The sequence below is a fragment of the Colletes gigas genome, unplaced genomic scaffold (genome assembly GCF_013123115.1).
Source record: "Colletes gigas isolate AHSC1104 unplaced genomic scaffold, ASM1312311v1 Colletes_gigas_Sc00019, whole genome shotgun sequence".
Classification (NCBI taxonomy): domain Eukaryota; kingdom Metazoa; phylum Arthropoda; class Insecta; order Hymenoptera; family Colletidae; genus Colletes; species Colletes gigas.
Genome location: NW_025106648.1, coordinates 1820288 through 1833791, shown reverse-complemented (window position 1 = coordinate 1833791; position 13504 = coordinate 1820288). Strand labels below are relative to the sequence as shown.

At 36.7% G+C, this 13504-nt stretch overlaps 1 protein-coding gene across 2 annotated transcripts in view; it reads left to right on the top strand.

Annotated features, from left to right (window-relative positions):
* LOC122400689 (monocarboxylate transporter 14) overlaps window positions 1-13504 on the top strand; it is a 46717-nt gene that overhangs the window by 10691 nt on the left and 22522 nt on the right. The gene's annotated exons all lie outside the window — the stretch shown is intronic.

Sequence of the window (13504 nt, the reverse complement as noted above, 5' to 3'; positions counted from 1 at the left end):
TTATTCGACGTTTAATTATGATTTTTAGGCCTGGTTGATTCATTGCACTCGTGTGCATTCGTAAGATGCGCACGCTGTAAATCAATCAGGGCTTGAACGCTATGCACAAGGCGCGCAGTTTAAAAAAAATGTTGACAGAAACGGGTGATTTTGCGATATCGTCGCGAAAACGCGCAAACAATACGCGCGGCATAAATTATTTTACATTCTTTTTTTTTATCGTTCATCCGTGTTTTGATACTCATTAAATTACTCGACATTTCGAGTACGATTGTTCGTTGGGGGAAACCGTTAATCATATTTAGATCCATGTGATAGATCCATGACTGTGTCACCTAAATTTTTATATTATCGCTGGTACTTGACAATTCAGTCGCGTTGGTAAATAGACGATCCTTCGTAATAATTCGTCGTGTTATTATCTGCTTCGATTTAAACTGTGTAAATATCTTTGACTACTCGTGTTACCGATCTTATATCAGCAATTAAACGTTTCTTTTTAAAGCGTTTTCAAAATTAAAGAAATCTTGAAACATCGTACCGCGTTATATGTTTTGGCGATTTATTTTACAATTCATTCGTATTTTATCATCGTTATGTAGTCATTGTAAATCTCGCGACGAATTGCAAATTTAATTATAAATATCTACAACTGTTAATCTTGATTGCATCTGAAATTGCTCAAATCTCGAATCGTTACTGGTCGTGATATTTCAAATTTTGATGTATCGAGCGTCGGATAAGCAGTGGCTTATTTTCTATTTGTAAGTAAAAATTTTTATCTAGACATGAATTTCGTCCATCTCTGCGTGGCGTATCGTGAAATCAAGATTTCGGAGGCGACTCGTTTTTCGAAAACAGATAACGATCGTACTAATTACATTATCGTTGGACTTGTCTGCGAAAAGATACTAGATCTCCACTCGAAGAACATTAAAGATTGGAAATAATTGGATGGATTGTACAGAGTGATTCTAGTAACAAGACCATGATACACAAAAGAGCAGTTCTTTGCAGCCCACTGTCAAATTTTAAACAATACTTCAAGAGATTTAAATACGATATTACATATATTATTTTGAAAAAATCAGTTTAATTTTCGATTGTCTAAACTATAGTAGCAAACACTTAAATCAGTTTTTAATAGTTAAATAATTATTCGTGTTGTTCCATGTTTGATCAGATCGAAGAATATGAAAAAGTATAAAAAAAAGTTATTAAAATTTTCTTCTGATTTCGTTTAGAATAGAGCTATAGCCTGACACAGTTACTATAATCACCCTGTACACGTGAAAGGCACTCGTGATATCGATTGTTGTGTCTGAAGAACTCGACGGCGAATTTGCTTGTCTCGAGTCGATCGATTCTCGAAGGGTGCAAGGTCGAAAAGTTTCGTTTGCACGAATTTCGATAGATCGAGTGTTTGCTATTCCGAATGCTCGAGCGCGATTAACAAAGATAATTCGACGGTCACTCGTGTCGTTCAAGTTTTTCAAGTATTTGTGAAGTTCTTGGCTGCAGATAAAGTCGGTTTTAGTGGTCGATTATGGTGGCTCGTTCGATGATTACGCTCATCATTCGAGATAAAACGAAATTCTGGGACCTCGATAAAAAACGAGGACTTTCATTTTATTTAGACAACAAATAAATCATAGAATACGAGAGAAATATCGAACTTTAAACATAACTCTTAAGCTGCGTCCCCACTGGATCGGCACGGCTCGGCATTTGCCGATAGCTGCGTCCCCACTGGGTCGGCACGGCTCGGCATTTGCCGATCGGCACAGCGTTCGGCAAAAGGCGGCACGGCCGTGCCACTGCTATGCACCGCGGCAAAGCCATTTCAGTACACAAAAAATGTACAGTGACGACGAAGTAATAACTGGTGCTGCTGCAGTTATAGTAATAGCAAATGCAAAAAAAATGCCTAAAAAACGAAGATTTTGGATGCGTCCGAGTTTACGTAGCAGAAGAATATACAGGGTGTTCGGCCACCTCTAGCAAAAATTTTAATGAGCGATAGTAGAGGCCAAAATAAGACGAAAATCAAGAATACTAATTTGTTGATGGAAGCTTTGTTAAAAAGTTATTAACAATTAAATTCAAAAATTTCAAATCGTTCTGGAAAAATTATTTTCGGTTGCGGGGGTCAACTACAATCATTTTTGGTGAGTACACATACCTCCGAAATCCTATCTACTTTCGAGAAAAAAAATCGAGTAGGTGCTGAAATTTTTCGGCGAAAAAAAATTTTTCAAATCGTTCTAAAAAAATTATTTTCGGTTGCGGGGATCAATTACAATCATTTTTTATCATTACACATACCTCCAAAATCGTACGCACTTTCGAGAAAAAAATTCCTTACTGAAAATCCAATTAGGTGTCTAAATTTTTCAACGGAGAAAAAAAATTGCAAATCGTTGTGTATAGCCATAAAACAGCTGTCAAACACGCGCGGCCACTCGTCGCGTCCTAATCCGGAGTCCCGTTTTTTCTTCGATAAATTAACGTAGCCTTCGACTTGGGGAGAAAACCTCGGGCACCCTCGTTCTGGGGGTGACCTGGAAGTCTTCCTCCACCACGTTCAGGTATGAGGAAAGAGTTTTCCTCCCAAACGGGGTGTGAAAATGGGTCCTCCTTCCCTTAGTCGATGACCAATCGGTCGAGCTAAAAGTTAATACCAAATTCGGTTGACACCCCCAAAATCGCGTATCGGAGGAAGAAACGGGCTCCGGAAACATCGACTATGCAAAAATATGGGCACGAGGAAAAAATCTTTCGCCTATGACCATATTTGGTTACAAGACGGGGCTTTATGGCCCTGCCTGGGCCTTTCAGAACTGGAGGTAGCAATCGTCGCGCTGTGAAATTTTCCGTTCGATCGCGAAAGAATACCAATTTGTTGATGGAGGCTTTGTTAAAAAGTTATTAACGTTTAAAGTTCCTGTATCTTTGTATCTCGATGATGGTTTTGGAACGAAATTGACATGAAACTTTCGTGCTCTCGTGTCTTGGCACGATCTCTTTTGATGGTTACCGACATCGTGCCGATCGACTCGTCGGCATGCCGGTCGGCTTTTCAAGCCATGCTATCCAAGACGATGCAGTGTTTGGCTTTGCCGAGAAGTACTTAGGGTGCCGATCGGCCGTGCTAGATGACAGATGCGGACGCAGTGTAGACGCAATTCTCGGCTTTAGACAACAGGGGGTAACCATATGTTGATTGAAAAAAAAGTCTGCAATTCCACATGCTCGTATTAAGTAAATATTGTTGAATAAAGATAAGAACGAATGATACAATAATTGTGCAATGGTATACTTATTAATTTGTTTAATCTCATAGTGAAAAGTCAATGGGTGTATGGGTGACAATCGAAGCGTTAATATAGTACATCGTAAATGTTTTGATGAATTTATTTATGGAAATATCGTTTTGCAGAATTGATTATTATTTTGGAAGGGATACGTTGGAAAGTATCGAGAATTGTTCGTATCTGTTAATTTGCCTACAGGATAACGCGCCATTGTCGACATCAAACGTTACTCCCGAACGTGCAAATATTGGCATCGTTCGATTTATCGATCAGTACGCTGATTTCACGACGTCGCGGGGTCGCGACGATCTGTATATAGTTCGTTTCAATATTTATTTCCGACGATATAACTTTCCACTCGATTGTTGTTTCAAGTGTCCAAAGAACATGATAAAGGGGAAAGGAGATTCTTTTTTGCAGATCACGGCCGTCGGCGGAATCGTCCAACCGCGAACGACCATACTTTGTTTGGATATATTACTGAAAAATGAGTCGTATAAATGACGCTTCTAATTAGCGTTTCGCGACTAATTCATTTCAATCGTGCTTTCCATAATAATTTAAATAATTGCATATTAACGCGAACGTTCGAGAAGGATAATTTTATTATCATAATTTATCATAATGATTAGAGGATAAGAATTGGAAAAAATATTTTTTTCTGACATATCTTATTAAAACTTTGTATCTAATATTTCATTTGGGGGGGTCTCTGTAGTAAAAATTAATTTCAATATGTCGGATCCAACATGACGGATATAACCATCCAGCACTAGATATACGTTTATTTATATATTTCATGGAAACTTATTGTTAAGGGTTAATATTTTATAGATTCAGAAACTATTTCTTTTTGACACATCTTATTAAAACTTTGTGTCTAATATTTTATTTGGGGGGTCTCTGCAATAAAAATTAATTTCAATGTGGAGGATCCAATATGGCGGATATAACCACTAAGCACTAGATATACGTTTATTTATATGTTTCATGGAAACTTATTGTTAAGGGTTAATTTTTCATAGATTCAGAAACTATTTCTTTTTGACATATCTCATTAAAACATTGTGTCTAATATTTTATTTGGGGGATCTCTGTAGTAAAAATTAATTTCAATATGTCGGATCCAACATGGCGGATATACCCACTAAGCACTAGATATACGTTTATTTATATGTTTCATGGAAACTTATTGTTAAGGGTTAATATTTTATAGATTCAGTGAGTCAAATACGCCGTTTGCAATGATCAAAACGGGTTTGAAGTCTATTTTGTTGTTTCTGGATCGGGGAATCTCGTATTCTTGGCACCCTTCTCGCCGCTTTGCAGTTCTTTCACGTCGGGCTCGGTACCAATTAAGCGAACGCTGCATGAAAATTCAATTAAAAACCCGACAATTTTCCAATTAGGCTCAATACACCGGTTAAATCGAATTGAACGAAGTCGTCACGTAACAAGGACTACTTTCCCGCCATCAAAACGAATAGTCTGTTTCCGCGTCGTTTCCAGGAAGACGCGATGAGTAACATCTTAGTATCAAATCGAGTTCGAACGATTCTATTGGCTTCCTGGATCGAACTGAACACACTTCCTCCTCTTAACAAGATAATTGTGTTCATCGAATTATCGATTGTCCGTTCGTTTACGAGGACTGCAATTATATGTTCATTCATGGCGTCAAAGATCCAAACGACCCTTAAACGTGTTAAACGATCATTCTTAAATCGGTAGCAGGTAATTAGTAAGTCTTTAGACGAAATACGACGAAAGATCGAGTAAATTTGGAAACATCTTCTGTCACGTTTCAAGTTTGTTTGCAAAAAAAAAAAATTTTTGCGATGCACAGTTTCGCGAGTCGGATTCGTCACCGCAATAGTAGACAATAATTCGATAGACGGTTCGAATATAGCAAGCCACCAGCTATAATTACCAGCAAGCAGTGCTCGTACACGCGTAATAATCGTTTATCTGTATAGTAACGTTTTAATAATCGTACCATTAATGTCTTCGGTCATCTCGCGAGCCATTTATCTGGGTTAAGCAATAAGACTTATGAGAGAGCAACCAACAAAAGCCACATGCACGCATTCATCGATTGGAAAAGTTTGAGACGAAGATTGACACTTCCTGAGAAACGGTTCTAAGAAACAACAATGATATAGAATAATAGGCAGGGTACGAGAATATTTATTTCGGTCGGAATGTGACAAGGGCAACGAGATAAACGAAGCTTTAGATTAAAATACAATGCGTTCGTCTCTTAATAAAAACTGAACTAAGCCGACTAAGGGGCGGCGGGGTGAACTTTTTGTCGGGAATATTTTTAGTAAATAATAAAACGAGAACGCTGAAACTCGCTATCTCGTAACGGACTCCGTCGATGGTCGTTTAGCGACGATCACTCGAAGTGTTTTCTAACCTATATATCAAAACGTCCACCTCGAATCTTCGAGCCTCTATTACGTTTAACCATGACTACTTAGGGGAGTTTTGAACGGCTCCGGGGAACAAAATAAAGGGAAGAATGCACCATTATTACCGCATAGACGATAATTTCGCCGCGGATCAGCGATTTAACGTCGCTGAATAGATCGTCGTTTCGCGTGAGTCGCCGTTTCTCCTCGTTTCGCTATCGTTTTCGTTATCTGCGCGCGAAAGAGGGATAAAGAGGTCCGAACGCGTTTGGTATCGAGCCAGAAATGAATTCTCGAACAAACGGGCCACTGCATTGTGTCCAGCGCAACAAGATAATGGCTATCTCGTCGTTTTCCAAAGATAATGGCTCCTTCTGGTTTCTGGAGCGCTGATTAACTTCGATGAAAGCGTTTCGATATTTCTCCCTTACGAATTTTCAACCATGAACGCCCTTTTTTATGCAGCTATTTTAAGCGACGCTCTATTCTCGTACGAGTCATGGAACCCGAGAATTATTTCGAGATGTCTACGCCGGTGTCGTTGCGACATACTCTTAATACTGTACGACGAATCAAAACTTTGCACAATTGGACAATTATTCGGATAAACAACGTCGAGAAATTTCTTATGTCTTATAGGTAGAGTGAATTCAGATTCGATAATCCGATTTCTCTATCGCGTTATGGTTTGAAACGATAAAGAGATAATTTTTTAAAAAACTGATTTTAGAGCAACGTTATCGTGTATCACAACCTCGATAAGAAACTCTTTCGTCCATATCTGAAATTAGAGTTTGTCTATAAAATCCAGTTTATTGAACAATTTTGTTTTTCTAGAAGTCACACTGTTCTCGGTATTATTTTATTATTTTTTTATAATTCTACTTATCGATGAATTAATTCGTTTGTGGTTCTCAAAGGAAAATTGAACGAAAATCGAAACGTTTCTTTCAACGTATCGTCCCGAGTCGAGCCTCTTTCGGAAAGGAAGGAGCCTCCTTGTGTTGTTTGTCTTTTATTCGTTCGAAGTTTCTATCTAGATAAGAATCTGGCCATTTCTGAGTGTTACTCGTCCCAGTATTACCCAAGGGAATCCTCTACGTTTGGATAATCGGATAGAAAATCTCACCATTTCGCGAAAGAAACGTTCATTGCAGTAGAATTGTGTTCGCCCAGCTGTTTGAAATTGCAGCTTTCGTTTCGGTGTGTTCGAATTAGAGTTAAATTTAAGGGGGCGATTCGATCTAGGATTCAAGAGACACGTGGGTGGAATCTGCAGGTGTCTGGAGTCGAAAGATCATCGATTTCTCGATCGTGGGTTTTGCTTTTATTCGATATCGAAACGGGGACCCTGGCAATGACTATACGCGATGATGAAACTTTGGACGGTGTGTCCCGCGTTGGACAAAAATAAATTCCATCGTGACGACATTTCAGTTATTTCTGGTTCACCATTCCGGAAGAAAGTTTTTTTCCCCGTGCATTGATCCAGCCAAGTTATTTTTACGATTTTGTTTGCGTCGTCGTCTCGATTCATCGATTCCTTGCTATAGATTCGCTGGTACGCGCTAGTAAACTTAAATTCGGAACAATTAAGTCAGTAATATAAATGCATTTAATATTTTTAAAATTTTTAGTTTATTTTTAGGAAATTTCCTTCGGAATTCACGATTACGAAACCAATTTTTTTGTTAATAATTCTTTTCGTAAAAAGTTTCAACTGTTATTTCTGGTTCTTGATTTCTTTTAGGTAGCCATTTTTGTTGTATGCACCTATACCCAAACGCGTGTATTCTTAACCTAACATAACAGTGATATCTGCCACAGCAGACATGTCAAACCAGGGTCCCGATTGATTAGATATTGCGACCCGTTTGACCTTTTTATTATTTTCATTTTTTTTCATTATGGGTAGTTTTGTCAATCGCGTACTATCTATGTTTGGGAGTATATATTTATATGAAGAGATTCTTTCAAGAGAAAGAGCTCGGTAACTTAGTTCGAAATGCACTTTTTTGAAAACCATCTGTTTCCGTTAAATAACATTTTCTAAATCTTAAAAGATTATGCACCGTATCTAAATTGGCTAATTGAACTGAGTATAACAGGGCGTATGAAAGATCAGGATTGATCAGTATCTTTCTTTAGATATTAAAATAACATCATGACATTATATCAAATTTTGACATTTTGGTGTCTGAAAAATGGTGAAGTATATTTGTTAAAAAAATTAAACAATGTTCAGAAAGCTTTTCCAATTTTTTGTAACGTGGTTATGTCTTCTCTTTCCAATTCTATAAATTGTTGCGATACAACGAGTTGTAAATTTGATTCTTTTTGATCATTCTCTTTTTGTCGTGTCAGCAAGTACACAATTGGTGTGAAGTGACTAATTTCTCGATGCTTATCAATTAGAACGTCGATTATCACGGTTCAAGCGGTCGTATTGACTCCTAACACTGTTGGTTCGTGTCTCAAAAGTAAAGACTATACTATAATGTTGTCAGATAAATCACAACACGTTAAATTAGCTTAGGTTCAGTGGTGCACAAAGTCTGAAGCTTTTCGTTATTCACTTTCAGAAATCGTCGACTCTTCCTGAATTCAATATGAAATTAGAGTGCAATTACTCGAACTGAAATTTAAATGAATTTTTTTTCATAAACAATTTTCAACATCAAATGTGGAAAAACGATATACTGACTCTTCGATCCAGTTTTTTGATATCAGTTGCATTTATTTTTATTCATTTATATTCATGGAGACTTTGCAATAAAGCTACCTAGTATACAGGGTGTTCGGCCACCTCTAGCAAAAATTTTAATGAGCGATAGTAGAGGCCAAAATAAGACGAAAATCAAGAATACTAATTTGTTGATGGAAGCTTCGTTAAAAAGTTATTAACAATTAAATTCAAAAATTTCAAATCGTTCTGGAAAAATTATTTTCGGTTGCGGGGGTCAACTACAATCATTTTTGGTGAGTACACATACCTCCGAAATCCTATCTACTTTCGAGAAAAAAAATCGAGTAGGTGCTGAAATTTTTCGGCGAAAAAAAATTTTTCAAATCGTTCTAAAAAAATTATTTTCGGTTGCGGGGATCAATTACAATCATTTTTTATCATTACACATACCTCCGAAATTGTACGCACTTTCGAGAAAAAAATTCCTTACTGAAAATCCAATTAGGTGCCTAAATTTTTCAACGGAGAAAAAAAATTGCAAATCGTTGTGGAAAAATTATTTTCGGTTGCGGGGGTCAATTACAATCAGTTTTTGTCATTAGACATACCCACGAAATCCTGCCCACTTTCGAGAAAAAAAATAGAGAAGGTGTGAAATTATTCGAGAAAATTAAAAAATTGCAAATCGTTGTGGAAAAATTATTTTCGGTTGTAGGGTTCAATTACAGTAATTTTTGGTGAATAGACATACCCCCGAAATCTTGCGCATTTTCGAGAAAAAAATTCAGTAAGGGCGGCACTTTAAACGTTAATAACTTTTTAACGAAGCTTCCATCAACAAATTGGTATTCTTGATTTTCGTCTTATTTTGGCCTCTACTATCGCTCATTAAAATTTTTGCTAGAGGTGGCCGAACACCCTGTATACATATATATGTTCCATAGTTCTTGTTGCAAATCTTCGATTACATAAACTTGACAACTTTGAACTTGACGAACTTGGTCTTGAACTCGTACCCATAACAGTGTATCTAATATCGTCTTCTGTATTACTTGATGTATCGTAATATAGCATAATGTTTACTATTTTCACTATTATTGCACGAAATAAATATAAGATTGAATTAGGATGGAGCTATGGAAACGTGGTAAAAGAGATTTTTATTATCTAAAGCTGGATAAAATTAGAACTTGATTCAAACGTTTCCGTGTCAAATTCGACTCATCTTCGACCTAAGTAAATTGAAATAATCTGTGTAAAAAATACGTTAAATTTATTTATTCCGTATTCTTTGTATATTTAACATTTTTATTACGATTTGTAATTAAACACCATTCGATTCAATCGAAGAATCTGAATATAATCAAATCCATATTGTCTGCTCTAAAAGCAAATTATCAAAGGCCAACTTCGAAGGGTACAAAAAATTAATTAGAAAATTCGTGAAAAGGCCACCATTTCCGTTTATTTTCATTTACTCAGGTTGGCGACGACTCGAATGCGACTCGAAACGTTCGAATAAAATTTTAATTCAATTTTCTCCCGCCCCGTGCCAAGGCTGAAGGGTCCGATTGTTTCATTTGGCCCACCAGCGAAAGAAACTTTGCGCAACGTTGGTCTACTTCAACAGATACGCGTATCTACGGTTCACGTTAAGTTCGTTACTTTGGAACATCCCGAGGAAAACAAATGAGCAATCGTTTTCCAAAGATTAGCGCTGATTCATTCGAGGACATAAAAACCCTTAGCACCGGGTCGTAGCCAAGTATTCGGTTTGCAACCCTCGACGCATAACTGTCGCAGCGGGACTTCTTGAAACATCTATCGAGGTAATTTAGTTCAGATATCGCGATATCTTCGAACGAAGCGTTGCACGTCGCGAATAGTGATTTACCGTGCTCGATCTGCTAGTGAGAAAATGCTCCTGGATGGAATTTAGATTCAGTGATCAGAAATTAACCTTCGTTGTTGAATGGAACAGATCGTGAATTTACCCCTTGACGTACGATTTAATTTCGAATAATTTTTCAAATGCATACTATTTAATTTTGTTTAAATTTGGTCGTACAAGGAATGACCACTAGAAAGAATAGATTTGTTTTACGTATATCTCGTGAATGCGAACATATGTTGATTTTAATGTGTAAGATTGATGACCAGTGTGTAGCCTCATGATCGTGAAACTTGACATCAAGAATTGTAACGAGTCAGAGACGTTATTGTACACCGAAGGGGTTAATTTCTCTGAATTTGTCTTGCCTCTTTTCTCGATCGGTGGCGTTTTGTGGCGTCGCCTCCCATGCTCGCCACCAGAGGGGTCGGCGCTCTCACAAGCGCTCGAATGACTTCCCAATAAGGCAGTGCCTGCTAGAAAACCTAAAAAATCATGAAGTTTTTTATCGTGAAAATTTTGGTTTTTTTCAATGGTTGCTGTCCATTATTGACATTTTACTTGATATGAACAATTTTAACCGTTGGATCGAATAACTGTTAGGAATAAATTGTTACACGTTGGCCTTATTCGTTGTCTATCGTTCGAATTCGATTCTCGTGAATCAGTGGCCCGCAAACAGAATGGAATTGGACTTCGGTGACTGTTTGATATCTCGTTCTGCTGATTTAAACATTCCAAAGTAAAGCGGCAAAGGGAGGCGGAAAAACACGACTCACTAAAAATAAACGTCGTCCACTATCAGTAAATTTACACAATTCTGTTTGCACAATGCTCATCGGTGTCGTGGAACAATACGGCTTCGCCACTGATCGTCGCTCGAACGTGGCTGCTTACACATAGAGGCGTCGAGCAACATTATTCGCCGTTTAGTCATAGAAAGAGCATTTTATTCGTGAGTAACGAATAAACATTTTAGATTATTTCATTAATTAAATTTTGTATCAAAAATTTATACTTGTTCAGGGTAAATGGAATATTGTGTTCTCTGGAAATTAATCGAAGCAATCGTTTTTATCGTTGATCTTTTTACATTCGTTTCTGTAACATTTACTTTCTACTTTTAAAATAAATAGAATCAATATTTTGCAATTTGAAAAGACTGTTTCAATTAGAAAGTATCAAGATGTGTTAAGAAATTCATTCCTACAGTTCAAAAGTTTCCACTCTAATGCCTCATACTGGGTGGTCTATACAACTTTCCAAAGTATGTGTTGCTCAAAAAAATTTTGTATAAAAAGGATGCATGATTTGAAGGGGTACACTATGCAGTGCATTTGTCTTTTTATAGCTGAGTGTGTCAAATTTTGTTTTTTTAAATGGAATACTATACTTTGTATAGCAACATATGGAAGAATATCAAATTCCGAATAAAAATGTGTCGATCTGTATTAACCCTAAACCTAATAACTAATGAGTAATTTCACCTTATTTTTTATCACAGATTTCTGCAAAATAGTGAAAATTGTCAAGAAATAAAATTAAATTGTTCATTAGTTATTAGGTTTGTTTGCTTGGAATTTTATATTCTTTCATATTTTTGTATAAAAAGTATAGTATTTAATTTAAAAAAATCTTATTAAGTTGATCTACAAATCTCTGAAACTCGTTCATTTTACATAAAATTTTGTTGAGCAATTATGGAAATTATAGAGCCGCATAATTTGCATAGACCACCCTGTATTCTAGCAATGATTTTCAACATTAATTTAAAAAAATTAGATAGGGTCTAATGCAAAAAAGAATTAAGATCGCCAGCCTCGTTCCTTAAATCGTCGAGTACCTGTTCGATTCGTCGCGATAATTCCGAAATAAATATTATTCATCCGAAGTGGCAAAATTTGTTGTTTTCTCCGTTGGTCCCAAAAGATATCAGAGATTTATGAACGTCACGGGACCCCGTGGCAAACAATGCAATTTCCGCGTGTTTTTTTCGAATAGATACGTTTCGTCTCCATATGCAAATGATATTGTTCCGTTTGCATAGGTCATATCTTATCGTTGATTTGTTGAATATAAGGCGTAAGTCGGACGTTCCTCGTAATAAAAAAAACCTCCCTTTTCCCCGTTTGTCTGCGATCGCGGTTGAAACTCTCGACGGAGATACGTTCGTCTCGATATGGAAATGATATTGTTCCGTTTACATAGGTCATATGTTATCGTTGATTTGTAAAATATAAGGCGCGAGTCTCGCGTTTCTACCAAGAAAAAAACCTTCCATTTCCCCTTCTCGAAACGGTTGGCCAGCGTTTCGTTGCCCGACCAGTTTTTGGCCGATCGTTTAGGCATGTAGAAACGTTTGCATATTTCCGATCGTGCTCGAATTATTCATTTTCTCCGCTTCACTCTGTGTTGTTGCACCGGAAATTATTCCATCCACGCGCGTTTACGAACTCCCGTCACGGTATGTACGAATTCACGCAAGATGTTTGTCGTTTTATTCAAAAGTCGCGATTGCACTTTCCCTATCGACGAAATAATTTACCTTAAACTTGCATTTACTGTTCATTCGCGTCAGATTAACAGCAACGAATCATTCGTATCGAGTTTTTAATTAAACTTTGTTTATCGAATAGTAACATTTTTTTCTGTATTTCTGAGATTTAAAATAGATACTGTCTAGTTTCTTACGTTGATCATATAAATCAACTATGCTAACTGTATCAATTATACCGTGTAACGATGCTTGTTAAGCTGCCACCCGTATAGAATAAATAAGTACCTTGACTATATTATGTAATTATACTTTCTAAATACATACCCTGTACCGTGTAACACTACTTTACAACCGTTTTAGATCAAACATTTTCAGTGGTTTTCAACCCTTTGTGAGTTTTATTCGCCGTAAGATTTCAAGATGCACTCATACATTTTCACATTCTTGATATATTCCCAAATTAAAGTCTGTGTTTCTTTTAATTTTCTACGACCACAAGTACGGACGGTATAAATGCACTTAAAATATTTGTTGAATTCCATTTATTTTAACATCTTACTCGAAGCAACCCCATCTTCCACATTTTAAAATATTCTTACATGGGGGAAAAAATTATGTTTGCTTCTTAAATATAGGCCAAACGTGATGAAATTCGATGCAGAAGAGTCACAGCTTTTTTTTAATTCCAAAGGACTCATTATC